This window comes from Dipodomys ordii, unplaced genomic scaffold (genome assembly GCF_000151885.1).
Source record: "Dipodomys ordii isolate 6190 unplaced genomic scaffold, Dord_2.0 Scaffold1, whole genome shotgun sequence".
NCBI classification, from domain to species: Eukaryota; Metazoa; Chordata; class Mammalia; order Rodentia; family Heteromyidae; genus Dipodomys; species Dipodomys ordii.
Window position 1 is genome coordinate 61486305 of NW_012267217.1, and position 27904 is coordinate 61514208.

Here is a 27904-nt window from a genome sequence, read left to right on the forward strand (position 1 = left end):
TTGGACTCGAAAATTACAACATGCTCTGTTCACGGATCAATAGAAAAATAGCCAAAACGAGAATAAAGGCAACGAATATACAGCCAAGAAGAATATAGTAAGAATAAAGGTAGAGGCTATAAAGGTGCAGCCAAGTGTATGGGAAGCCTTGAACCAACACCCCCTTCCTGCAGGCATGCTTCCTTGAAGCTCTTTGTCCAATGCGATCTCTCACGCAGACTCCGCAGAAGGTGGTGTGACACCCACTGGACACAGAAAGATGTCCACTCAGCTGGAGATATCAGGAACCACAAATCAGAAGCCATCTATCCACCACAGGCAGCTTTATGGAAGTGCTCCGCCCACCTGCGCCGGCCTCTCTTTGCTGAACCCAGCTAAGGACTCCTTACAGACACATCTTCATGGCTGCTTTGCCTGCTGTGATCTCTGCTCCTTTCCAAACGCTTGCTTTGGCAGCTTCCCTTCCATTGTGCCTGTGCCTCTCGGACTGGGTTCCCATGGTGGTTGGACATTGAGCTGCTTGTTAGAGGAGGAAACAAGGGTTGTTGTATACGATGGCAGGCCTGAATTGGCCTGGAGGCAGGACAAATGCTCTCCCAGGTGGGACTTGTCAGGGCACAGGGCAGGCATCCTGCCACTGGGCCCTGGGTCACTGTGGTGAGCAGCAGTCACACTGGAACGTCTCTTTCTCAGAGAACAACGGGTTAGGTCTGACCAGATTGTCTTCTCTAGGGAATCCGGTTCTCCACCAACTCCTGGGGGATGCCTGGGGCTTGAGTCTATGCCAGGCTCCACTCCTGTCCAGAACCTTTCATTCCAGAAGTTTCAACCAAGTGTATGCGGCGTGGTAAGGTTCTTTCCCTTGTGAATGTCATCTCCACTACTGGGAAACCCCTTTGCAAGCTTTGCTTAGTTATTCATTCCATTCATACATCTGCCTTCATCTCTGCCAGAAAGCCCCTGATTCTGACCTTTGTTTGAAGAGAAAGCTTAAAAAATAATGGGACCAGTAAAGATTATCCCAAATACTTCCTTCTTAAATACCCAGTGAGTCTCAATCGTAGCCATCATCAACAGGGAGCCCTAAAAGCAAAAAATAAATGAACATATGAATAGCTGACAAGACCCAGAGGAAAATGCCTTTCACATATCAGCCACAGGCAGTCCCTGTTTCTTAGCACCTCAATGAGATTGGTAGCTTAGAATCTGTTTTACAGCAAAGGAGATGATGAATGCCTTTTTTTTGTTGTTGTTAAGCTGTATAGATTAAGGGCTGTAAGAGCATATACTAAGGTCTCTTAAGTTGGCATAAGGTTGTGAATGTAGCTATAGCACAATGCTGAGCAGAGTGTGAATTCACTAAGTAGTTGTTAGGTTAACAAATACTAGTCTTGTTTTCTATAGTATCATTTGTTTTTTTTTCCCTCTCTCTCTGCTCTACTGTTTTAAGAGAAATGGCACAAAGCAAGAAGTGGGTCAGGAAAGATTCAAGATATTATTGCAGGGTCTGAATCTTTCAAAAGTAAAATTGCTAGCTGTTTCCCAGGGAAAGAGCTTGTGAACAGAAGCAGTTCCAGGCAGGAGGGATCCATTTTGGCAGTCACTGAATTGTGATACTGCAGTTGTGGCAGAGCAGGTGATGTGTTGAAATGTGGGGCAGAGTGAGTGTTTAGAGTGGCACTGTGCTAACGAAGAGATAAACCAGGGTCACTGCCTGGGCCTCCCACTGCATCCCAAGGTTGTAGCCATGGGAGGAGAAAAGAAAGATCTCCCTGCCATTCATCTCTCAGAAAGAAGCTGTAGGCTGTTGTGTTGAGGCTAAGCTATCTCTGTGCAAGCATGAGGCAAAGAGCCTCTTGGGAAATGTTGTCCTGATCCTGGAGGGTACCATGGAGATGAAGATAAAGGGATTGTCAAATGGTGTGAAGGAAGTGAAATTGACAGAATTTGGTCATGGAGAGTCAGTGTTTTGTGATGACCTAGTAATGAGAGTCAAGAATGACTCAGCTGCTGCTGCCAGCTGGTGCCATGACTCTTGGCTAGTTGTTACATTGTTAGACTCCTCCTTTAAGAAAACCATTCTTTAGTCAATTTGTGTAAATATGTATTTTACTCAGAATATGTTATCCTGTTTGTATTTTAGTTCTAACTTCCAATATGAGAGAAAACATACACCATTTGTGTTTCTGAACCTGAGTTAACTTCATTTAACATAATCCTTTCTATGCCCATCCATTACCCTGAAAATGACATATTATTATTACTTTCTTTCTTTTTTCTTCTTCTTCTTCTTTTTTTTTATTTTTTTGGTCAGTCATGGGGCTTGAACTCTGAGCCTGGGTGCTATCCCTCAGTTCTTCAGCTCAAGCCTAGAGCTCTACCACTTGAGCCACAGTACCACTTCTGGTTTTCTGGTGATTTATTGGAGATAAGAGTCTCATGGACTTTCCTGCTTGGGCTGGCTTTGAACCATGATAATCAGATCTCAGCCTCCTGAGTAGCTAGGATTACAGGCATGAGCTGCCAGTGCCCAGCTTATATCATTCTTTCTGATAGATGAGTAAAATCCATTATATATATGTACCACCTCCTCTTCCTCCTCCTCCTCTTCTTCCCCCACCTCTCATCCTCTTCCTCCTCCTCTTCCTCCTCCTCCGCTTCCTCCTCCTCCTCCTCTTCCTCCTTCTTTTTTTTTTTTTGCCAGTCTTGGGGCTTGAACTCAGGGCATGGGCACTGTCCCTGAGCTGCTTTTTTGCTCGCTTGAGCCACAGCACCACTTCTGGCTTTTTCTGTGTATGTGATACTGAGGAATCCAACCCAGAGTTTCATGCATGCTAGGCAAGCACTCTACTGCTAGGCCACATTCCCAGCCCTGTACTACATTTTCTTGATCCACTCATCCATTGTAGGGCATCCAAGTTCTTTCCATAAACTGGCTATCACGAATAGTGCAGCAATTAACATGAATGTGAACATATCTTCTCTATATCCAGACTTGTAATATTCTGCGTAGATACTTGAGTGGTATTGCTGGATATTTAGTTTTACATATCTAGTTTTCAGAGGATTCTCCAAACCACCTTCCAGAGTGATTGCACTAGTTTTCATTCCCCACAAACAGTGTAACAAAGTTCCCCTTTCGCAGCAACACTGTCAGCCTACTTTTCTTGTTTGTATTCTTGATACTGGCCCCTCTTACTGGAGTGAGATGCAATCTCAATGTTGTGTTCATTTGCATTTCCTTTATGGTAGGGATGTTGAACATTTCCTCATGTTTACTGGCTACTCTTGGTTCTTCTGGGAAGTCTCTATTTAGCTTCTTTGCCCATTTATTGAGTTATTGATTTGTGAGTGGAGGGGGACAGCTAGTTTCTTGAGCTCTTTGTATAGCTAGTTTCTTGAGCTCTTTATATATTCTAGATATTAAACTAAAGAAGCCCACAGGAATGCCAGGTGCCAGCGGCTCACACCTGCAATCCTAGCTACTTAGGAAGCAGAGATCTTAGTTTCCTGGTTGAAAGCCAGCCCAGGCAGGAAAGTCCATGAGACTGTTATCTCTAGTTAATCATGAAAAATTTCAGAACTGCAGCTGTGGCTCAAGTGGTGGAATATTGGCTTTGAGTAAAAAAGCTAAGGGACAACACCCAGACCCTGAGTTGAAACCCCATTACACACACACACACACACACATACACACACACACACATACACACACACACACACCCATAGATGCTGGGCACTAATGGCTCACGCCTGTAATTCCAGCTTCTCAAGAGGCTGAGATCTGAGGATCACCACTCAAAACTAGTCCTGAGTCTGTGAAAATTAACCACTAAAAAGCCAAAGTAGAGCTGTGGCACAAAAAGTACCAGTACAAAAACAAAACAAAACCTAGATATGTAAATTCTCTCTCTCTCTCTCTCTCTCTCTCTCTCTCTCTCTCTCTCTCAAGCTATGAACCAAACTCAGGCTTTGTACTTGCCAGGCAAATGTTCTTCAATTGAGCTAAATCTCTAACCCTGAAATTCTCTTTTTTGCCAGTCCAGGGGATTGAACTAGGAGCCTAGGTGCTATTTCTGAACTTTTTTGCTCAAGGCTAGCACTCTACCTCTTGAGCCATAGCTCCATTTCTGGCTTTTTAGTGGTTAATTGGGGATAAGAGTCTCATGGGCCTTCCTGCTAAGGCTGGCTTTGAACTTATATCCTTAGATCTCAGTCTCTTGAGTAGCTGGGATTACAGATATGAGACACCAGCACCCTTCTCTGACACATTCTTTTTTATGCATTTCCTGAGGCTTGTGCACTCTCTGAGCTGCTTTTGCTTAACGCTAGAACTCTACCACTTGAACTACACCCCCACTTCTGGCTTTTTCTGTTTATGTGGTACTGAAGAATTGAACCCAGGGCTTCTGCATGCTAGGCAAGCACTCTACCACTAAGCCACATTCCCAGCCTCTGACACAGTCTTATGGCAGAAACCATTCATTGTCCCCAATATCTATTTTCCCAGTAAAGCTTACCAACTCTGATCTGAACATACAGGCTTCATTTATTAAAAAAGGAAGAAAGAAAGAAAAGGAAGACTATATTTGTCAGCTCAGTGTAGTCACATGACTAAATTATGGCCAATGGGTATCAGTGGAAGGATGGTGAAACTGAGTTTTGACCCCAGGATTAAAGTCCAGGAGTCTGAAATTAGGTCAGGCCACTCACTCTCATAAATAGACATGATAAAGAGCAGAGAAAGGAGATTTATTCCATGACATGGCACACATCTTCAGCCGTCTCCAAGGGCACAAACCCTGGATCCAGGTTAAATAGAATCTAGAACAACAACTTTGAAAGGACTGCACAGTTAAAACAGTTCAAAGTCTCATGTGTGGCCTGGTTGACCATTGGCTCAGTCTGTCCTTGAAGGAGTTCTGGAGAAGTTGTGTAACTGCTTTACCACTGGAACAGAAGAGGAACAAGTTTCCTGGCCAGTGATCTCCTAAGATTTTGGCAGTTTTTATTGTTGCTTTTTGTTTGTTTGTCTTTTTGTGTAGCCCTGGGGCTTGAACTCAGGGCCTGAAAGATATGCTGTACCACTTGAGGCATAGCTCTACTTCCAGCTTTTTGCCAGTTAATTATAGAGAAAAATCTTGCAGATTTTCCTGCCCAGGCTGGCTTCAAATCTGAGATCTTCAGATCTCAGCCTCTTGAGTACCTAGGATTATAGTTATGAGCCACTGACACCAGACTTAAACTTCTGTCTTGTATAAAGCACAAGACAGAAGTTGGGACTTCTGTGCTTTGCACAAGACAGAAGTTGGGTATTTTGTGGTGTTCAATACCTGACTGATAGGCTTCTCAAAGGCAGTACAGCAATATTGTCAAAGTAGACTATGTACACATTTATCTTGACATCTCATTTACAATAAGGAGATCATTATATTAGCTGGGCATGGGGGGGGGGAATTAACTAAATATCCACCAATAGAAAATTGGCTAATTAAGTTGAGAACTTGGTGGCTCACAACTTTAATCCTAGCTACTCAGGAGGCTGAGGATAGAGGTTCAGAATCAGCCTGAGCAGACCAATCTGTGAGATTCTTATCCCCAGTTAACAAGCAAAAGTCATAAGTGGAGGTGTGGCTCAAGTGGTAGAGTACCAGATTCAGCAGAAAAGCCAAGGAAGAGTATATATCCCTGAGTTCAAACCCAAGTACTGGCATGCATGCACACACGCATGCACACACACACAAAGAAAGAAAGAGAGAGAGAAAGAAAGAAAGAAAGAAGGAAGGAAAATTGTTAAATTATATGTGTTACTTATACTTGTTAGGCAGGAGCTCTGTTGCTAGGCCATACCTCCATCCTAGTTTTTTTTTTTAAATTTTTGGTAGTACTGGGATTTGAACTTAGGGCCTTGTGCCTGCTAGGCAAGCACTGTATCCCTCCAGCCCATGATGCTATATTTAAACATCATATAAGTAGAATGAAAGAAGACACTATAAATGAGTTATCCCATTCATGTTTAACATACATATATATGCATATATACTCACATATAGTACACATGTACCATCAGTCTGTAAGTGTGTATATTTTTGGGAAATGTCTGTAAGAATATAGTTTAATGCTTAGAAATAGGATTTTTAGGATTTAAGTCCAGGCCTCAGAATACCATACAAAATCTATACTCCTAAAGTATATCTCCAGTGAGTTTTTTTTTTCCCCAGTCCTGGGGCTTGAACTCTGAGCCTGGGCACAGTCCCTGAGCTCAAGGATAACACTCTGCCACCTGAGTCACAGCACCACTTCTGGCTTTTTCTGTGATTAGTTGGAGATAAGTGTCTTATGGGCTTCCTGCCCTGGTTCCCTTTGAACTGCAGTCCTCAGATCTGAGCCCCCTGAGTAGCTAGGATTATAGGCGTGAGATACCAGCACTTGGCTCTTTTCCCCATTAAAAAAAAGTTATCTGTATTAAAATAATCTGAACTATTTATAAATAGCTTTATCATTCTTATAAAACTCTAAAGTCTTTTAATTTTTAAAAATATTCCCCTGTAAAGAGCTAATATTACTAAGAAAATACAGTAATATGGGGAGTTTTGCTAGCAAACTGTTCAGGAAGAATGTAGCCATTGCTGCTAAAAGTCAAGTCAATGAAAATACTATACTTCAGGAAAAATGACTCACCTTGTTTACATTGTCCATACAAGGTAGAGATGTCCTCGCCAGCATTCTGTACCACTTTTCATTGATAAAGCAATTAAAACTCAGTTAACCTTAATAGGTCTCATGTTCAGTTTTTTTCATTTTCAGTTCCTTCATTTTACTTTTTACGAATCTGGGAGGCTGAGATAAAGAAACAGTTAAGCATATTTATAGATTCAAGCTGGGCACCAGTGCCTACTGTCTATAATGTAGCTATAAAGGAGGCTGAGATCTGAGGATCATGGTTTGAAATCAGCCTGTTTCAAAATAATTTTCATTTCAGATTCTTAATATTTATTTCTTCATTACACTGGTGTCCATTACTATCATTAGTAAACCTACAAGCTAGTTATTTATACACGTAGAATTAAAATTCACATCATTGAAATTTTGGTGTTTTAAAGATAGGCTCTGAAGATATAGATAAAAAACAACTCAAGCTCAGATTCACTTTTTTGTACCCTTGACACACATTATGTGGGGGGTTTTCTCACAGGTAATGTGGAGGTGGAGAGCTTGCTTCCTAGGATTGCCTCTCACCTTACCCCATATAAGTTGCAAGCTCTAGGTTGTCTTATCTATGCTTCTGACCCCACCAATTTAAATCAGAGGTCCCATGACCAATTCCTCGGATTCCACTGATTTTCTAGAGTGGCTCATAGGACTTACCAGTACAAAAGCTACAGTTGATGAGATATGTGGGGTCGAACTAGGAGAAAGGGGTGTGGTACTTGCCTGCCTCTCTTTTTGGGCATCCTGTCTGCAAGGACCTATCCCGAGGCTTTCTACTGCCTGTCCTTCCTGTCCTAAGCATGACTGAAACATGGACAACTATGTGGAAATATAATTGGATGAAAAGGGTATGATCTAATTCTAACAGTAGCAAGGCCTGTCAGTTCAGATTCTTGGCTTCTCTGTATGGCATTCCTTCCTTGAGGGTATAGGATAGGAATCTTAGGGTTTACTATCAGACTAGTAGGTCAGAGGTTTTTGTGGAGGTTGATTTTGGGGAAGAAAAATTCAAGTATCTAGGATCTGCCTGGAATAAGAAGAAGTAGAGCTCCTGAAATCTATGTAACTACCAAAATGGTTATCATCTCACAGGTCCTCACCTAAAGAAACTATGCCCTTTGTCTCCCCATCTCATTCTGTGGTCGATATTTGTCTTCTTTTTCCAGGAAGCCTCCAGCTTCCCAAGCAAGCACTGTGCCACTTTAGATATACAACCCCAGCTCCCACTTCCCCCCACTTTTTTTGGTCAGTTGTGGGGCTTGAACTCAGGGCCTGGGCAGTGTTCATGAGCTCTTTTGCTTATGGCTAGTGCTCTACCACTTTGAGCCACATCTCCACTTCCAGTTTTGGAGTGGTTAATTGGAGATTACAGTTTCATGGACTTTTTTGCAGGGGCTGACTTCAAACCATGATCCTCAGATCTCAGCCTCCTGAGTACCTAGGATGACAGGCTTGAACAACCAACACCAAGTGTATGCATTTCTTTTTATTAAAAATAACTTTATGGGGGCTGGGAATGTGGCTTAGTGGTAGAGTGAAAAAGCTGGAAGTAGCACAGTGGCTCAGGGACTGGCAAAAAAAACCTTTATGAAAAAATAAGATGTGTTTATACAATCCATATCAATTAAATGGAAGTCAAATTGTAGGACACCTTAACTAGGCAAGGGTACTTGTTTGCTCAAGAATTTAACAGTTTTAAAATTCTGTAACAGTATGCGTTTATTCCTCAGCATTGCAAACATACAAACAAGATTCTGTAACAATAAGTCATATTCCTTTTTCATTTGAAGGATTACCTTCCATTTTGATCAGCAATAATCCGATGCCCTGCCTGCAATGTTTCTTAGCCCTTTTGTGGATTTTAATCTCTTTTTCTGATGACCACTTAGGCCACACTGCAGGAGGATTCCTTATCACACTGGCTTTCCTACCACTTGCTCTCACTTAGCATTTCAGAAAGGAAGAAAAGCAGTGGGCAGTGATTACTGGGCTCTTCATTTGAGCCCTTGCCTGCTGTAAAACAAAGATGTGGCTGAGTTATTATAATTTTAATTTTAAGTGTATTTAATGCCATAATGTGATTAAACTACTAAAATTTCACTTTGAAAGTAGTCTTCTATATAGATTTTTTTTTTTTTGTCAGTCGTGGGGCTTGAACTCTGGGCCCAGGCGTTGTCCCTCAGCTCTTCAACTCAAGGCGAGCGCTCTACCACTTGAGCTACAGCGCCACTTCCTGAAAGTAGTCTTTACAAAGAAAAGGGATTTTGTAATCTCATAACAAATATTTCTCAGTTCTTTGTACATTTTAAATTTTTATTTATTTATTTATTTATTTACATTTGCCAGTCCTGGGGCTTGAACTCAGGGCCTCGGCACTGTCCCTGAGCTTCTTTTTGTTCAAGGCTAGCACTCTACCACTTCAGCCACAGAGCCACTTCCAGCTTTTTCTGTTTATGTGGTACTGAGGAATGGAACCCAGGGCTTCATGCATGATAGGCAAGCACTCTACCACTAAGCCACATTCCCAGCCTCTGTTTATTTTTATTTTTTGAGATAGAGTCTTGGAGCCCCATACTTAGCCTCCTGAGTGCTGGGATTACAGGTGTACATGCAACACTATACCCAACTTTGTCTTTTTTCTTTTTTCTTTTTTTTTTAGTTAGCCATGGGGCTTGAACTCAGAGCCTGAGTCTTTTGCTCAAGGATAGTGATCTACCTCTCTGAGTCACAGTGCCATTTCCAGTTTTCTGGTGGTTGGTGGTTTATTGAAGATAAGAGTCTCATGGAGGGGTCTGGGAAGGTGGCTCAGTGGTAGAGCGCTTGCCTTGCATGCCTGAGGCCCTGGGTTCGATTCCTCAGCACCACATAAGCAAAAAGAAAAAAAGCCAGAAGTGACGCTGTGGCTCAAGTGGTAGAGCGCTAGCCTTGAGCTGAAGAGCTGAGGGACAGCGTCCAGGCCCAGAGTTCAGGCCCCACAACCGGACCTCCCCAAAAAAGAATACTTAAAAAAAAAAAAAGAGTCTCATGGACTTTCCTGCCCAGCTGGCTTTGAACAATGATCCTCAGATCTCAGCCTTCTGAGTAGCTAGGATTATAGGCCTAAGCCACCAGCGCCCAGTATTTCTTCAACTCTTGAGATTTCTCAGTATCTCTAGTTTCTTCTTTTTGAAATTTAAGGTAAATAAATACATAGTGAATGTACGTATACATATATGTTTATATAGAGCTTTTGAAGTCTTTTTTTGTGGGGGGAGGGTTGTGGTTGTGGGGCTTGAACTCTGGGCCTGAGTGTTGTCCCTCTTCAGCTCAAGGCTAACACTCAACCACTTGAGCCACAGTGCCATTTCCAGTTTTCTGGTGGTTTATTGGAGATAAGAGTCTGACAGAATTTCCTGCCTGGTCTGGCTTTGAACCATAATCCTCAGATCTCAGCCTCCTAAGTAGCTAGGCGTGAGCCACCAGTGCCCGGCTCCTGACCTTTCTTGATCTGATTTTTTTTCCATTTACTGATTATGTGTGTTAGGTAAGTCAGCAAATTAATTTATTCAATAATTCATTTTACAAGCACTTATTCGCTATGCTGTTTTCCATATAGGCTTAGCAAGTAAAGAATAGAGCCTCTAACACTTATGGATGCTTTTGGAGGTTATGATGGTCACAAAAAGGTAATTATTTATGGTTCAGTAGGCTACATGGCCACTGAAAAAAACTCTAGTAGAGGGCTGGTGGTGTGGCTTAGCTGTAGAGTATCTGCTTAGCAAGCATGAAGCCCAAAGTTTCAAATCTCAGTACTGCCAAAAGCAAAACAAAATCTCTCTGGTAGATATACCAGAGAGATTGGAGCTTGGTAGAGGCCTTAGCAGTCCTACTAGATATTTTATTCAATGCTTTGAATTGTCTGCTCCCAGAAAAGAGAAAGAGCCCTGGTAGGGTATTAAGTGCACTACACAGAAGTAAAAATAGGTGGATATGGCCTTGCTCATGGAAAGTGGAAGGACCCTGATAATGTTTGCAAGATAGTGTCTGTAAAAATGGAGTGAATAAAAATGATGAAAACCAACAAAGAAAATAGATGTGTGTGTTTTCTCAGCTATGAAATAAGTACATAGTATATGAATGATGTTCACTCATTCACTCACATAGTTAACTTGCATGCCATTTGCTGGACTTGAAAACACTTCCAGGATCTTGTAGACTAAAATCGAATTCAAAGATCAGATGTCCTGAGGATCCACTTGTTAGAAATTCAGTTCATTTGCCTTTCAGTGCTGAGATCCTGTTAAACCATAAATGCCTTTTTGCTAAGACTAGGTTTGGAAAGAGCTTGGGAAGGTCAAGCTGAGTCCTAATAGATAAGAGTTAGCCACAAAGCAGAGCGGGTCTAATGAGTTAGTAGTCATATAAGACAGGAATTCCTTATTCTGTTCTAAATGTGGGGAGAGGTTTTCTTTCTTTTGTGTTAATGGGAACTGAGCTAACCACAATCACCACTGCCAACCAACTTGTTACCATGTAGGAAATCATCCTTTACTTGAAACCTATACTTACTGCCAGAATCAGGGAAGGCAGACAGCAGAAAAACCAAAGACCCTGAAGACAGCATTGTGATGCCGATCACACTGCACCATGCTGTGTCTGAGCCTTCCCTGCCACGCTTCTGGCAGCCAGGTAGACAGTGCTTTCTGTTAAATGTAGTCAAAAGCATGCTCATAGTTATAGGTTGATATGAAAGTAAAATGTGGTAAATCTGTGGAGCATCCAGTGTCTTGGTAGGGTCAATTCAGTATTTGTTATTAAGTAATAAAATACTATCACCAATTCCTAGATTCTTCTAGAAACAGCAATGTCTAGAGGTTTGAACTTTTTCTCTAATGGACCAGAGAAGAAATATTTTAGGCTTTGCAGGTGTCAGATAGTCTCTATGACAAATTCTCCTCTGATTGATTTTTGTATGTTTCCTCTTTAAAAAAATTGTAGAAGGGCTGGAAATGTGCTTTAGTGGTAGAGTGCTTGCCTAGCATGCATGAAGCCCTGGGTTCGATTCCTCAGTACCACATAAAAAGAAAAAGCCAGAAGTGCCACTGTGGCTCAGTGGCGCAAGTGGTAGAGTGCAAGTTGGGTGCCGATAGCTCACACTTGTAATCCTAACTATTCAGGAGGCTAGAATCTGAAGATTGAGATTTGAAACCAGGCCATGCAGGAAAATCCATGACTTTTCTTTTTTTTTTTCTTGCTTTCTTCCTTCTTTCTTCCTTCCTTCTCATTTTCTCTCTCTCCCCCCACCTCCCCTCTTGCCGGTCCTGGGGCCTGAATTCAGGGCCTGGGCACTGTCCTTGAGCCTCTCTATGCTCAAAGGTAGCTCTCTACCACTTTAGCCACAGCAACACTTCCAGCTTTTTCTGTTTATGTGGTACTGAGGAATTGAACCCAGGGCTTCATACATGCTAGGCAAGCACTCTGCCACTAAGCCACATTCCCAGACCCTCCATGAGACTCAACTAACCCTCCCCCCACCAAAAAAAAATCTGGAAAGTGGAGCTGTGGCTCACGTGGTAATGTTCTAGCCTTAAGCAAAAAAGCTTTGGGGCAGCACCAGGTCCTAATTCAATCCTAAGGACCAGTTGGTGGCTCACATTGTAATCCTAGCTACTTAGGAGGCTGAGATTCAAAGGTCATGGTTCATTCATTGCCAGCCTGGGCAGGAAAATCTCTGAGACTCTTTTTTTTTTTTTGGTCAGTCATGGGGCTTGAACTCTGGGCCTGGGCGCTGTCCCTCAGCTCTTCAGCTCAAGGCGAGCGCTCTACCACTTGAGCTACAGCACCACTTCCGGTTTTCTGGTGGTTTATTGGAGATAAGAGTCTCACGGTCTCTCCTGCCCGGGCTGGCTTTGAACCGCGATCCTCAGATCTCAGCCTTCTGAGTAGCTAGGATTACAGGCGTGAGCCACCAGTGCCCAGCTCTCTGAGACTCTTATCTCCAGTTAACCACCAGAAAAATGGAAGTAAAGTTGTGGCTCAAAGAGGTAGAGTGTTACTAGCCTTGAGCAAAAGAGCTCAAGGACTGTGTCCAGGCCCTGAGTTCACAAAAATATAAATAAATAATAAAATTGTAGGAACAACCTTAGTCAAGCCATGGACATTTATGGTCTATTGGATGAAGTTCATGGCCCCTGGCATCCAAACTTCTGAAGAAGAAATTTGGAGGATGGGCCGGGAATGTGGCTTAGTGGTAGAGTACTTGCCTAGCATGCATGAAGCCCTGGGTTCCATTCCTCAGTGCCACAAACACAGAAAAAGTCAGAAGTAGGAATGTGGCTCAAGTGATAGCGTGCTAGCCTTGAGCAAAAATAAGCTTGAGACAGTGCCTGAGTTCAAGATTGCAGTAAAGGTCACAGCCCCAGGCAGAGGAGCTGGGAATGTGACCAGAAGTAAACCAGTTTTGGTACATAGCTCACTCTATGACAGATTTGTGTCCAGAAAGCCCATGGTAAAGGCACATCTCCAGCTCCAGCTTGAAAAGAGAGTTCAAAATGCCATCAATTAACCATCTCAAGAATGGGTTGAGAAGTAGCCAAGCAGTCCCTGTAAAAGGGGCAGACTTTGAGCAGATGCAGAGGAGAGGTAGACAGATCCAAGTGTATATACACAGAATAGGAGGTACAGTAAGACTCCACTGGACTGATAAGGAGGGCAGACTCAAGAGCATTGTTTAGGCAATGCTTTGAGAGGGATGGGGCTCTTAATTTATAGGCAGAGGACTGACAAACTCATGTTGATTTTCTTTTTCCTTTGAGTGCTGGGTATGGAACTCAGCCGCTGTGTGATGATTTAGGAGTTATCTACTAGCAGCTGTATGAAGGAAGACTTCCAGGAATGTAAAAAGAGGAGTAAAGAGAACATAAAATCTTTGTAGTTGTCCAAGGGAAGACACTTAAGGTTCTTAATCAGTGTTGTGCTGGGAATTGCTTTAGCCCTGGCTTTCCAAGGGAAAGCTCCTGATACATTGCCATTACCAGTTCCTGTGATGTAAATGTTTCTGTCCTGGCCTAACTAAGGCAAGTAGCAGAGTTGACTAGAGAAGTATTTAGAAATTGGAGTGTGTCTTTGTGACTGATTGAACAAGGAATAAAGTGCAAGGTCTTAAATAAAAATGAGAAATAAGCAAATATCTAGTCTTTCTCCTAAGTGGAAGGTAAACTCCATTGGGGCAGTGGCTTTTAATCATTTTGTCACTATAATAGTGTATGGCACGGGGTTGGCATTTGGTAGGTAATGTTGTTATTCTTGTTGTATTTGTTTGTTTGTTTCTTGAGACAGGGTCTCACTGTATGGCCCAGGTTGGTCTGGAACTCAATGTACTATCATGTCCAGCTTCTAAATATTTACTGAAGAATGTCTATTTCTCCATAAAACTATTGAAGAGATCATTCTGGGCCTTGGTAGCTCACACCTATAATCCTAGCTACTCAAGAGGCTGAGATCTAAGGATCCAGATTGGGAGCCAATATGAGCAGAAAAATCTAAGAGACTCTTTGAAAAATTTTAAAGAGGATGGACAGACTTATCTCAAGTTAACCAGCAAAGATCCAGAAATGGAGGCATGGCTCAAGTGGTAGTGTGTGCCAGCTGTGAGCAGAAAAGCCAAGTGAGAGCTCAAGTTCCTAGTTCAAGCTCCAATTAGGGCATGCACATGTGCATGCACACAAACACACACAGATACACCCCTGCAACACACTGTTGAAGAGATTATGTAAGAGGTGCTTAAAAGCTGTTTTCCATAAAAGAAAGTGCTACTTACTTGGGCCTAAGAATAACTAAAAGCAAAAGAAAAGCTTGTATTTGCCTCTGTTCTAAGCCAATCCCTCTGCAGTAACTTTGCCAGCACCTTGGAATCTGGGAACATTTGGACTAATCCACAACATTTTTATTACTAGGAACCAGAACTCCCTAAGGAACAAAAGAACCTCCTCAGGACAAGACCACCCAGCAGGCAATGTAGACTTGTTTATCTTGAGCTGTGAAGACAGATACTAGCCCTTCCCCAAACTCTCTGAAATAAAGATCAAGGAGCCATACTCTGACATGGACTGTTTAACAATCATGCATACATCTTTCCTACTGCCCCCAGCTCTTTGTCTATAAACCTAAAGCTCATGTCTGCACCCTGAAGACCTGTCAAGGTTATCTGAAGTGCTATTTTCCTGTGGCTTGCTGGTAATAAACTATTCAATGCCCTTCCTTGTGTTTCTTTTCTTTTCTTTTTCTTTTTTTGGTCAGTTGTGGGATTTGAACATGGGGCCTGGGCACCATCCCTGAGCCTCTTTGTGCTCAAGTCTAGTGCTCTACCATTTGAGCCACAGCACCACTTCCTACTTTTTCTGTTTATGTATTAAGGAATCGAACCCAGGGCTTCATGCATGCTAGGCAAGCCACATTCACAGCCCCTACATTTATTTTTCACAAGAGGGAAAGTAGCCAGACCTGACAAATGAAATTCTTGGAGTTTGAGCATGAGATTAAAACTCCAATTTTAATCATTGCTAACAAGCCAAGCAGTTTTCAGGAAGCTGTGTGGAGCCAGCTGTTCTGGGTTGAGAAGTGATTAGGAGCTAGGCGGTAGCAAGAGGGAGGCCCTGAGTTCAGTGACTTCAGTCCCCAGTATTGGGGAAAAATTGTTGGAGATGAGAAACTTGAGATAACACTTTCATGGGTTACACTGAACAACATTTAAAAACAAAAAACAAAAACTCAAAAAACCTAGAGACACACTGGATAGCTACTAACTGGAGGAAATTTTATATCCATATGTAGTTTCAGTGGTACCATTAGCCACTTGGGGGAGCTGATGAGCAAAGGGACAAGTAAAATCACAGAAGTTAAAATCACAGAAGGAAAAAGAAGAAGGGATATGAGTTGTGGAAATGAACCAAATTCCATAGAAGTCAGAAGTGGAAATCAGGAAAGATCTCGGTTTCGTGACTTGTCAAATGCTTATAAATGATTTTACTCTATTACAAATTAGCCTAAACAGAAAGGACTATGGGATATTTGAACTACCTATGTCTGAAAATGGAACCTTGTAAAAATCATCATAATGCACGCCGGGCGCTGGTGGCTCACACCTGTAATCCTAGCTACTCAGGAGGCTGAGATCTGAGGATCGCGGTTCAAAGCCAGCCCGGGCAGGAGAGACCGTGGCGCTGTAGCTCAAGTGGTAGAGCGCTTGCCTTCAGCTGAAGAGCTGAGGGACAGCGCCCAGGCCCAGAGTTCAAGCCCCACGGCTGACCAAAAAAAAAAAAAAAATTATCATAATGCCTACAGCAAGCACTACCTTTGTAGTCACTGATGTATCCTGGCTACCTTTGTAGTCACTGATGTATCCTGGTAGTTTTTCTTTTTTCCTTTTTTTTTTTTTTTGGTAGTTAATTGGAGATAAGAGTCTCCCTGACTTTCCTGCTCAGGCTGGCTTTGAACTATAATCCTTGGATCTCAGCCTCCTGAATAGCTAGTATTGCAGACATGAGTCATTAACAAATGGCTTATATCTTGTTTTTGTTTTTTGTTTTTTTGGGTCCGGTCGTGGGGCCTGAACTCTGGGCCTGAGCGCTGTCCCTCAGCTCTTCAGCTCAAGGCTAGCGCTCTACCACTTGAGCCACAGCGCCACTTCCGGCTTTTTTCTTTTTGCTTATGTGGTGCTGAGGAATTGAACCCAGGGCCTCAGGCATGCAAGGCAATCACCTTTCCACTGAGTCATCTTCCCAGCCCCTGTATCTTGTTTTTAATAAAAGCTTCACTTAAGTTTTTTTCCTTCAAGAAAGACATTTTTTCTCCTTAAGCGAACATTTCATAAATTAATGATTATATCTAATATACAAACATTTTAGGCTTTTCTGTGTGTGTGTGTGTGTGTGTGTGTGTGTGTGTGTGTGTGCGCGCGCGCGTGCGTGCGTGCTAGTACTGGGGCTTTAACTCTTGACCTAGTGCACTATCACTTCAGTGACACTTCCAGTTAGTCATTTCTTTATTTAAAATTGTAAATTTGGTTTCATGTTATCACAGCTAGATTGCAGGACAGACAAACCTTAGTTTGAGAACCTGTCCTCGATTTTTTGAATTTTCTTACTTTCTTTTCCCCCTATTATCTACTTCTTCTTAAATTCACTCTATTCCTGGCATAGCCTTAGGGGAGTTTTTCCAGACAACCTTTGATATACAGAGGTTGAGGAATTTAAAATTTTTAAAGCTCAAACTTTCAAGATGTATTGCGCTCAAAAACTGACATGTTGAATTCAAACTCCTTTGTAAAATTACTTATTTTTTATCAGGTAAATAAAGTTTTAAAACTTAAATTTGAGTAGGGGGTGATGTCTTAGACTTTTTTTTTTTTTTTGGTCAGTCATGGGGCTTGAACTCTGGGCCTGAGAGTTGTCCCTGAGCTCTTCAGCTCAAGGTGAGCACTCTACCACTTGAGCCACAGCACCACTTCCAGTTCTCTGGTGGTTAATTGGAGATAAGAGTCTCACAGACTTTCCTGCTGGGGCTGGCTTTGAACTGCTGTCCTCAGATCTCAGCCTCCTGAGTAGTTAGGATTATAGATGTGAGCTAATGGCACCCAGGACCTTAGACTTTTTGGCTTAGACTAGATTGGCTAGACTATGCCAGGAACCTCCATATTCTAACCAAGCAAACCTTGAGATTGGTAGAAGGGGCAGAGATTCAGAGAGCAAAGGAGGAGAAATTTAGATGTCTCTGGCATCTAAAATCTGGGGAGTGACTGACTGGGCCATTTCCTTCCACATTAGTTTGAGCATGAAGTTAAGCCAGCAGACTCCCCTAATAGGTTAAAAGTCCAGGAGCTGACCAGAGGTTACCCATTCCTTCCCCAACTGGACAGGCGAGTAGGAGATTTGGGAGACTCCGGATGCCTCCTGCTGCCAGCCTGGTGCTACAGGAGACTGTGGATGGACAGCCCCTGAGAGTACCTTCTATGGGGACATGTGGCTCAGAGAGGACCAGGAGGAGATACTGTAGCTATGACCTTGGTGACTATATCCAAAGAACAGAAGGGCATCTTACTTCTTGTTGGCATCTCTCCTCCTCAGGAACTTGGACCAGCTCGGGTTTAGGTTTGGAGATACAGGTTGGGATTCAGAAGGATGCTTTTTCCTGTTACCCTATGAATTCATGATTTGTTTTCTGTGACTTTACATTCTTACACCACAAATGCTCACTGATCTCCTGGAGCACTGGTGGCTCATGCCTATAAACCTAGCTACTCAAAAGGCTTGAGATCTCTGAGGATCGTTGTTTGATGCTAGTGTGGGCATCAAAGTTTGTGAGATTCTTGTCACCACTAAACCAGCAAAAAGCTGGAAATGGAGCTGTGGCTCAAGTGGTAGAGCAAATAAAGCTAAGGGACAGTGCCCAGGCCCTGAGTTCAAGCCCTAGTACCAGCAAAAAAAGTTAAATAATGACTCACTCCTTATGCCAAGGAAGTTTTCTTTTCGCCATTTTCTACTGTTGTTCCTTGCTTCCCTTTCTGACCCTGAGCCAGCACCCCTGCACCACCTGTGGGCACGCACTGAGAATGCCCAATTATTCTATCATGATGGTGAGCTTATGCGATGGACAAGGTGTTAGACCAGCTGGCCGGCTGGGACAGACTTAGCCATCTCTTGACTGCTGACCCTGAGTTTCTTTACAATTTTTTTTGTAATACATCTCACAGTAAATCTTCCACCTTCACAATTTATAATTTCCAGGATTAGCCCAATATTGGAATGACCTAATAGAGCCTGGCAGGAGGAGGGAGACAACTTTTGGAGACATAGTGGTGTCTTTCTCCAAAAGTCATAAATATTCTCCCACCACTTATTAAGCTACCTGGCCCTCCTTATCCTAAGAAAACATAACCTTGCTGGGGAGTGGGACTGATAGACTTAAGAGCTGGATTCCAGTTCTTACCTCTACTCAAAAGGGCTCAAGAACTGAGATTCCCATACACCTCAGCAGAAAATGGGTAATAAGAGGACTCTTTCCTTTGAGATTGGAGTTTGAACTAGACTTTGTGCTTGCTAGGCAGGCACTTGAGCCATATCCCAGCCTGGTTGTTCATTTTCCCTCCTTACATTTTTATTAGCATCTATTCATTGTACATGATAATTTTCATTTTGACATGTCCATATATACATACACTGTGCCTTGGTTGCACTTACCCACACCACGTCACACTCCCTCTCCCTGTTCCAACTGTTCATTTTGATATTGTTCCTGTTCTGGGGCTCCAGCTCAGGGCTTAGGTGTGCTGTTCCTGATCTGTTTTGTTCAAGTAGCGCACTGCTTCTTGGGTTCTACCTCCACTTCTAGCTTTTTGGTGATTAGTTGGAAATAAGAGTTTCATGGACTTTCCTACCAGGGCTGGCTTCAAACCATGATCCTCAGATCTTAGGCTCTTGAAAAGCAAGGATTATAGTCATGAGGCACCTGTACCTGGCTAACAACTGTTCATTTTTTTTATACAACCCACCACCCCCCCTCCTCGGTTCATTGGTTTGCAAATCATAGGAACCCAATACTTGGTTGCTTGATAAATGTGTTGACTGATTCAGTAAATGGAAGATGTGACCATCACTACAGGCCCTTTGAAGGTTTGATATAAATTGTTTTGGATATCTGACCTTATATTGAAGGTTAATAAGTGTTTTACTGAAAGACTAGGGAACATTTTTTAACCCAGCAGAACATCTGAGTGGTAAGAGTTTTACTGATTATTATGATAAACATTGCTCAAGAGAAGCAGGATTTTGCCAAGAGAGGTATGTGTTGGGGGTGGTGGGTGAGTTGGGGTCCTCTGTCTGGTCAAACAGTCTTAGACAAACTGGTCTGGTTGATCATTACCACAGATCTGCTTCTTCCAGGCTCTTCTGGCGCCAGGGGATCAGGGAATGTTTGAGGGAGCAATTAGGGCCTTGTCAGATGATTGTCCCTGCTTTGGGGGTTGCTGAGCAACTTAGCTTCTGTCTTAGGGTGTAAGCCTGCAGGGCTTTCTGGGAAGGAGAAAGTGATTCAGATAGTGATCAGAGGACAAAATTCAGCCAACACAAAGGCTGTGGATCTTCCTTCAACCCTTTATTGAACATATGGACAGTTTCTACCTGGAAGATACCCTGGCTGCTTGTCCTAGAGGCACCAGACCGGGAGTCCAATGGGCTAGCTATAGAAAAAGTGCACTGAATATAGAGTATTTGAAGAGGTTTCATACTGGTTTCTTTGCTCTTCTCTTTTATAATCTGCAGCTTAGCAAGAAGCAATCCCAGGGTTTTTGTTGTTGCTGTTGTTGTTTTGGTTCCTGAATCAGGGCATGAGTTCAGAGGTTGTGTGCTGTGTCTGTCTCTAAGGGGTAGTACTCTACCACTTGAACCACACCTCCACTTCTGGTGTTTTGTTGGTTAATTGGAGGTTAGAGTCTCTTTTCTGCCCTGGATGGCTTTGTGCCAAGATCGTCAACTCTTAGCCTACTGAGTAACTAAGGACTAAAGCCACCAATGCCTAGCTAATCCCAGGGGTTAGGGTACCAATGCTGTAAACCCCATTATTTTCCCCATGGGCAAGCTAGCCTTAGGCTTTGCTATATCACCTGTGTTCTTTTTTTTGTGGGGGGGTCCGGTTGTGGGGCCTAAAGTCAGGGCCTGGGTGCTGTCCCTCAGCTCTTCAGCTCAGGGCTAGCGCTCTACCACTTTAGCCACAGCGCCACTTCCGGCTTTTTTCATTTTGCTTATGTAGTGCTGAGGAATCGAACTCAGGGCCTCAGGCATGCAAGGCAAGCGCTCTACCACTGAGCCATCTTCCCAGCCCCTCACCTGTGTTCTTACCAGAGCTACATTGGACATGTTTAGTGAACAAGCAAAAACTTTACTAGCTCCTGTGTCTCACTGTGATCAGATGGTTGACAGGTGATCTTCAGCACCAAGGTTTTGATGTTGTCATGAAAAAGAATTTGAGGACACATTGAGGTAGAGACCAAAAAAGTTTATTAGTAGGTGCTGGGAAGGTAACTCGGTGGTAAAGTGCTTGCCTTGCATGCATGAGGCCCTGGGTTCGATTCCTCAGTACCACATAAACAGAAAAGAAGCGTCAGAAGTAGCACTGTGACTCAAGAGGTAGAGCGCTAGCCTTGAGCTGAAGAGCTGAGGGACAGTGCCCAGGCCCAGAGTTCAAGTCCAATGACTGAAAAAAGTTTATTAGTAACACAAAACAAAGATAGAGAAATAGTATACAATCCAGACAGGGATGCAGGCGCATCTGATAACACGGACATACAAGTGATTTAATATCACGGGTATTTATGATGAAAGAAATAGGTTAGGGTTCACTCGAATTCACCTTGGGATAAGGCTTGAACTCTGGGTTTGGGCGCTATCCCTCAGCTCTTTGGCTCAAGGCGAGCGCTCTACCGCTTGAGCCACAGCACCACTTTGGGTTTTCTAGTGGTTTTTTGGAGATAAGAGTCTCACAGACTTTCCTTACCCGTGTTGGCTTTGAACTGTGATCCTCAGCTCAGCCTCCTAAGTTGCTAGGATTACAGGCGTGAGCCACCAGCACCTGGCAAGGGCTCTTTTTTGATTTGACATCTGGTACATTGGGGCATTCTTGCTATTAAACTATCAACTAGAGCAGAGATTTGGGGGTTGGCCTGCTCAGTAAATTGAAATTGGGGCATCCTTTCAAAGAAAAGGCTGAATTCTGCCACTTGCTCCCTTCCAAACAGGTGTCTGTCTTTGAGATAAGTACTTTAAACATGTTTTTGTGCCAAGAGGGGTCATTTCCCCAAATTTGTGTTTTCTTTTTCAGGATAAGTGTCATTCTTTTAAGATATCCTTGGTTAGTGTACAGAGTACATTATTTTGGGCAAGCAAGCAAAGTCAGAGGGAGAGAGCTTCTCTTCTTTCTTTTTATTCTTTCTTTTAAACTATTGCACCTTCAGAGGGAGTGGAAGGCTTAAAGCAAAGGAGATAATGCTTCTGTGTTTTTAACAAAACCGCTCACAATACAGTGTTTGTCTCTGAGCTTCTGGCTGCTGTGTCCCATGCTTCATTTTCCCAATCTATCCTGCTGCAGCACCACTTGGCTTCTAAAGAGCCCAGACCACTCTTGTTAGGTCTGGGGGGCTTCTTCCATTTCTCAAACAGGCAAAAAATTCTCCAAAGAAGGCTGGATGCCAGAGGCCCATGACTGCAATCCTAGATACTTAAGAGATCACCACTGTAAACTAGCCAAGACAGAAAGTCTTTGAGACTTTTTATCCACCAAATAACCAGCAAAGCCGGGCACTGGTGGCTCACCCTCATAATCCTAGCTACTCAGGAGGCTGAGATCTGAGGATCACAGTTCAAAGCCAGCTTGGGCAGGAAAGTCCGTGAGACTCTTATCTCCAGTTAACCACCAGAAAACTGGAAATGGTGCTGTGGCTCAAGTGGTAGAACACTCACCTTGAGTTGAAGAGCTGAGGGGCAGCACCCAGGCCCAGAGTTTAAGCCCCACGACTGACAAAAAAAAAAACAGCAAAAAGCTAGGATGGAGGCATGGATCTGTGGTAGAGTATCCAAGACAAGCAAAGGTTTTTAAGGGCTGTTTGCAGGGGTGGGGAAAGTAGGGGGGGGGAGGGCGGGGAGAACTGAGGTGGTAGAGGAAAACACGTGATTTTTGGTCCCTTCAGCAGATGGTAAGATGTTGATACTGTCTAGGAGTACTGATTCATTTAAAGAATAAAAAGACAGGAAGATATTTAAGAAAAACAGAGTAAGTTTATTTGAAAATGATAGGAAGCCATGAAAATAGCAAGCTCTTCATTAGAAGAGGAATCCAAGGGAGTCTTCTCCAAGGGAGATTTTATAATACAGTGATCCTCTCATATCCCTGGACTTTGCCCTCTTTTTATTGGTTGAACCAGAACCCAGCGCATTGTGGGAGGAAGAAATGTTTGATCAGGAAGAATCATTGCCTGTTGGACAGGGTATGGTGTAGTCCAAGACAAGGTCTTTGGGTACTGTGCTTTTTAAGAAAAGAATAGAGAAGGGGCTGACTGGGTCTGAAAAAAAAATGAGCAAAATTAGATGGAAGTTTACACAAACAAGTCCATATATAAAGTAGAACTGCTTAATTTTGTTGGCTTTACAATCCTATTAAAAATGAAAATTTCAGCCAAGCACTAGTAGCTCATAGCTGTAAATCCTAGCTACTCAGGAGGCTGAAATCTGAGGATTGAGGTTCAAAGCCAGCCAAAACAGGAAAGCCTGTGAGACTCTTTTTTTTTTTTTTGCCCGGTCGTGGGGCCTGAACTCTGGGCCTGGGCACTGTCCCTCAGCTCTTCAGCTCAAGGCTAGCGCTCTACCACTTGAGCCACAGCGCCACTTCCGGCTTTTTTCTTTTTGCTTATGTGGTGCTGAGGAATTGAACTCAGGGCCTCAGGCATGCAAGGCAAGCGCTCTACCACTGAGCCACCTTCCCAGCCCCAGCCTGTGAGACTCTTATCTCCAATTATCTACCAAAAAAGCCAGAAGTAGAGTTTCAGGTCAAGTGGTAGAGTGCTAGTCTTAAGCAAAAAAAAGCACACGGACAGTATCCAGGCCCTGAGTTCAAGCCCCAGTACCAGCAAAAGAGAGAGAGAAAGAGAGAGAGAGAGAGAGTGGGAGGGAGGGAGGGAGGGAGCAAGGGAAAGATTCTCATCTCTACACAGTACTTTTTTTTTTTTGATTGGTCCTGGGACTTGAACTCTGGGCCTGGGCATTGTCCCTCAGCTCTTCAGCTCAAGGCTAGTGCTCTACTGCTTGAGCCACAGTGTCACTTCCGGCTTTTTCTGCTTATGTGGTGCTGAGGAATCAAACCCAGGGCTTCATGCATGCAAGGCAAGCACTCTACCACTGAGCCACCTTCCCAGCCCTGCACAGCACTTCATATCTTCATTTTTGTTTTATTCTAATTTTTGTTTTGTTTTGAATACGGGTCTCATTATGTAACTCAGGCTGGCCTCCAAGTCAAAAAACCTTTCTGCCTTAACCTCCTAAATGCATGTGCTATCACACCTACTTTATTTTTCTTCACAGCATTTGCCACCATCTGTCATACTGTAAAATATATTTACTGTCCATCTCCCTTTAACCTCCTCCTATAGGGGCAGAGCTTTTTGTCTTTTTTTGTACCTGGTTGTGAAATGTGGGATGAATGAAATACTGTGACCTTTCAAGCAGCTGAATCACTTCTATCATGTGATCAGTACAAAACCCAGTGACTTAACATGCCAAATACAGATGATTTGTGGGTTGGCATCATTCCTTCTCTTATTATGAACAATGAATATTAGAGCTTCTTGTCATTTTGATGAGGATGACACATTTAATCCATTTAGAGGATGTAGGATCACAGACACTGAGTGCTAGGTGCTAGTGGCTCATGTCTGTAATCTTAGCTACTCAGGAGGCTAAAATCTGATCATTGAGGTTCAAAACCAACAAAGGACAGGAAAGACTGAGAAACTCTGTCTCCCTCCAGTTAACCACCAAAAGGCAGGAAGCAGAACTGCAGTTCAAGTGATAGTGTGCCAACCATGAGCAGAAAAAGTGGAGAGTTTGAGACCTGGATTTCAAGCCCCAGTACTGGCACACAGTACACACAGAAAGTAAATCTTGCTGAGTAATGAACTGTTTAGGGCATGAATAGGTTCAAACCCAATTTCCATAAACATAATAAAGCTTTTAATGGTTATTTTAACTGTGAGATAGGCGCCAATGTTGGCATTCAGAAGTAGGTGTTCATTTTGTAGCTAGGAAGGTAGGAAAGCAGAAACATTACATATGGAGTGAGCATGAAAGAAACCACACTATTGGGTGAGGGGACTGAAGGAGGAAGGTCATGCGTCCAAGGCCAGCCTGATCTACACAGTGAGACTATCTCAAATAACAAGCAAAAACAAGAACTAACAAAAATAACCTCAAAGGAACAGAAACAAAACTATGAACCATGTGTCAGTGGCTCACGCCTAAAACCCTAGCTACTCAGGAGGTTGAGATTTGAGGGTCATGGTTCATAGCCAGCCCGGGCCAGAAAGTCCATGAGAACTTATCTCCAAATAACCACCAGAAAATTGGAACTGGTGCTGTGACTCAAAGTGGTAGAGCACTAACCTTGAGTAAAAGAGCTCAGGGACAGTACCCCAGGCCCTGAGTTCAAGCCCTATGACCGCAAATGGGTTTGTTTGTTTTATTTTGGATTTTTTTAAGCTGGTCCTGGGGCTTGAACTCTACCATTTAAGCCATAGCTCCACTTCTGGCTATTTGGTGGTTAATTGGAGAGAAGAGTCTCATGGACTTTCCTGATTGGGCTGGCTTTGAACTGCATTCCTCAGATCTCAGCCTCCTGAGCAGCTAGAATTACAAGCATGAGCCACCTGGCTTCTAGATATATTTCAGTAGGAGGCCATGAGGCTTGCTAGTTGACATCGCTATGAAGTCAGCACAGAGCTTAAGCCTATACCATGGGGATGAGGTTTGCCTTAAAGAAACAAAACTCCCATGAGCCCTAGGGGTGTGTGTTGATGTTTCACTTCAGTCCTCAACCCCCAAAGCCAGCCTCAACCAATGGAGAGCCACTTTGACATCACTCCGTTCTGGATTGAGATCCTATGCTTTTAGGAAATGGCCTTGTTTCTGGGATGGCTCCTGCTACCAACTAAACAAAGAGAACAGTCCCTAAGTGTTGAATGAATCCTATTCAAAAGCCTGGAGTGTGGTGCACTCTTTACCTTCCTGCCTTTGTCACACCAAGTGCATCTGTTTAAACCACACCTGCTCCCATGGGAATGAGGCAAGGAGGTGCACACCATAGTGTGTGCATTCCTGGGCTCTATGTTAGGTTGCATAATGAGCACAACAGTATATATGTTTTATAAAAATCTGGTCTTGGGATAAGACTCATGATTGGTGGCTTTTGTAGCAGGACAAATGTATTTTAAGCTGCGGGTAGGTTGAAGAGATGGCAGTGGCTCTTATTTCCACATACCCAGGGTTCTTAGTGCAGAATTCTAATAGGGGCTTATCTTGATATGCTAGGACAACCTACTGAGGCACTGTCACCACCTTGTAGCCACAAGGTAGAGGTACAACCTTGTTGCAGAAAGCTTGTGCCCATGTAAAGAGAATTAAAATAGGTCATGATTTTATATAGATAGATATGTATAGATATACATATCTATCTATATATGTATAGATATACATATCTATACATATATATATTAAAAATTGATTGCCCATGTAATTGTAACCCCTCTGTATGGTATTTTCACAATAAAAAAAATTGAGGGGTTGGGAAAGTGGCTCAGTGGTAGAGTGCTTGCCTTGCCTGCATGAGGCCTTGGGTTCACTTCCTCAGCACTACATAAGCAGAAAAAGCCAGAAGTGGTGCTGTGGCTCAAGTGGGAGAGCACTAGCCTTGAGCTGAAGTGCTGAGGGACAGTGCCCAGGCCTAGAGTTCAGGCCCCACAACCAGGAAAAAAAAAATAAACCCTTAGGAAATCTTATCAGGAATCAAATGGATATGAGGTTTTGTCTGTTAGAAGAAAAGAGACGAAGTAAGTTCTATCAAAAAGAGAACCCTCTTTAGATGAAGAGTGTAATGGCTGGGTCTTTTTTTTTTCTGCCAATCCTGGGGCTTGAACTCAGGGCCTGGGAACTGTCCCTGAGCTTTTTTGGTTCAAGGTTAGCACTCTACCACTTGAGCTACAGAGCCACTTCCAGCATTTTCTGTTTATGTGTTACTGAGGAATGGAACCCAGGGCTTCATGCATGCTAGGCAAGCACTCTACCACCACCCAGCTTGGGAATGTGTCTACATCTCACTGTAATCCTATCTAAAAATGAAAGAATACTGTAAAATGTAGTCAGTGATTGTGTATCTGAACCTGTCTTTTGGTTCCCAAAATCACTGCAACATTTTAGTTATTATTTGTCATGTTGTTCCCAGGTAGCATTGCAGGTGAGAAGGGTGCTGCAGTGTGAGCATGTCAGCTGGCGCCCCTCCGTGCAGCCGTGGGAGGAGTGAGGCCTTTGATGAGATTAGGTCACAAGGGTATCGTCTCATGAACAGATTAATGTTAGGAAATTAATGCACTGACTCTCATTAAAAAAAAGAAAGAAAGCTCACTGAGTAGGCAAACATTCTCTGCGGACCCATTGCTGAGAAATGTCCCGTGTATGACACATTTTCATACATCAAATTAAGCATAATGGTCCTTTTCCTGACTCTGTAGCTGTAACTGACACTTCCTGTGGGAAAGTTATCCATCATCTTGTCTGGCCTGTTGACCAGAAAGGATGGACAGGAGCCAACCAGTTACTTTGGAATTGGCTCCCCAAGTGATGGTATCTCTATTCTTAGAGATTTTCAAGAAAACAGATAAACATTTGGCACTATATAATATTATCAAATGACCTGATCTAGCTAGCTAGCTAGCTAGCTGGGAGTCTTGCTATGTTGCCTAGCCTGACTTTGAACTCCTGGATTCAAAGTTCTTCCTGCATCAGCCTTCCAAACACCTAGTGCTACAGGCATGTGCCACTCCACTTGGTAACCTGTTAGATTTTTCAGGTTCTTTCAATAATAATAATTATTATTATTTCTATTATTATTGTGCCAGTACTGGGGCTTGAACTCAGGGCCTTGGTGCTGTCCCTGAGCTTTTGGGCTCAAGACTAGTACTCCACTAGAAGTGGAGACAAATCTCATAGATTCATGCCTGAACTGGCTTTAAACCGTGATCCTCAGATCTCAGCCTCCTAAGTAGCTAGGATTATAGATGTGAGCCACCAGTGCCTAGCTTAAAATTATGATTTTTTTTTGCCAGTCCTGGGACTTAAATTCAAGGGCCTGGGCTCTGTCCCCAAGCCTCTCTGTGCTAAAGCCTAGCACTCTACAACTTGAGCCACAGTGCCACTTAGGCTTTTTCTGAGTAGTTTATTGGAGATAAGAGTCTCACAGACTTTCCTGCATGGGCTCGCTTCAAATGGTGATCCTCAGATTTCAGTCTCCTCAATAGCTAGAATTACAGGTATGAGCCACCAGCACCCAGCAACAATATGATTTTTTTAACACAATCTCTAAGAAAAGTGTTCATTGATGTCCAAATGTTAGTTCTAATTGCAAA

At 43.1% G+C, this 27904-nt stretch overlaps 1 protein-coding gene across 1 annotated transcript in view; it reads left to right on the forward strand.

The window, feature by feature from the left end:
* Nucleotides 1–27904, forward strand: part of Fbxo36 (F-box protein 36) — a 66890-nt gene that overhangs the window by 24012 nt on the left and 14974 nt on the right. The window lies entirely within an intron of this gene.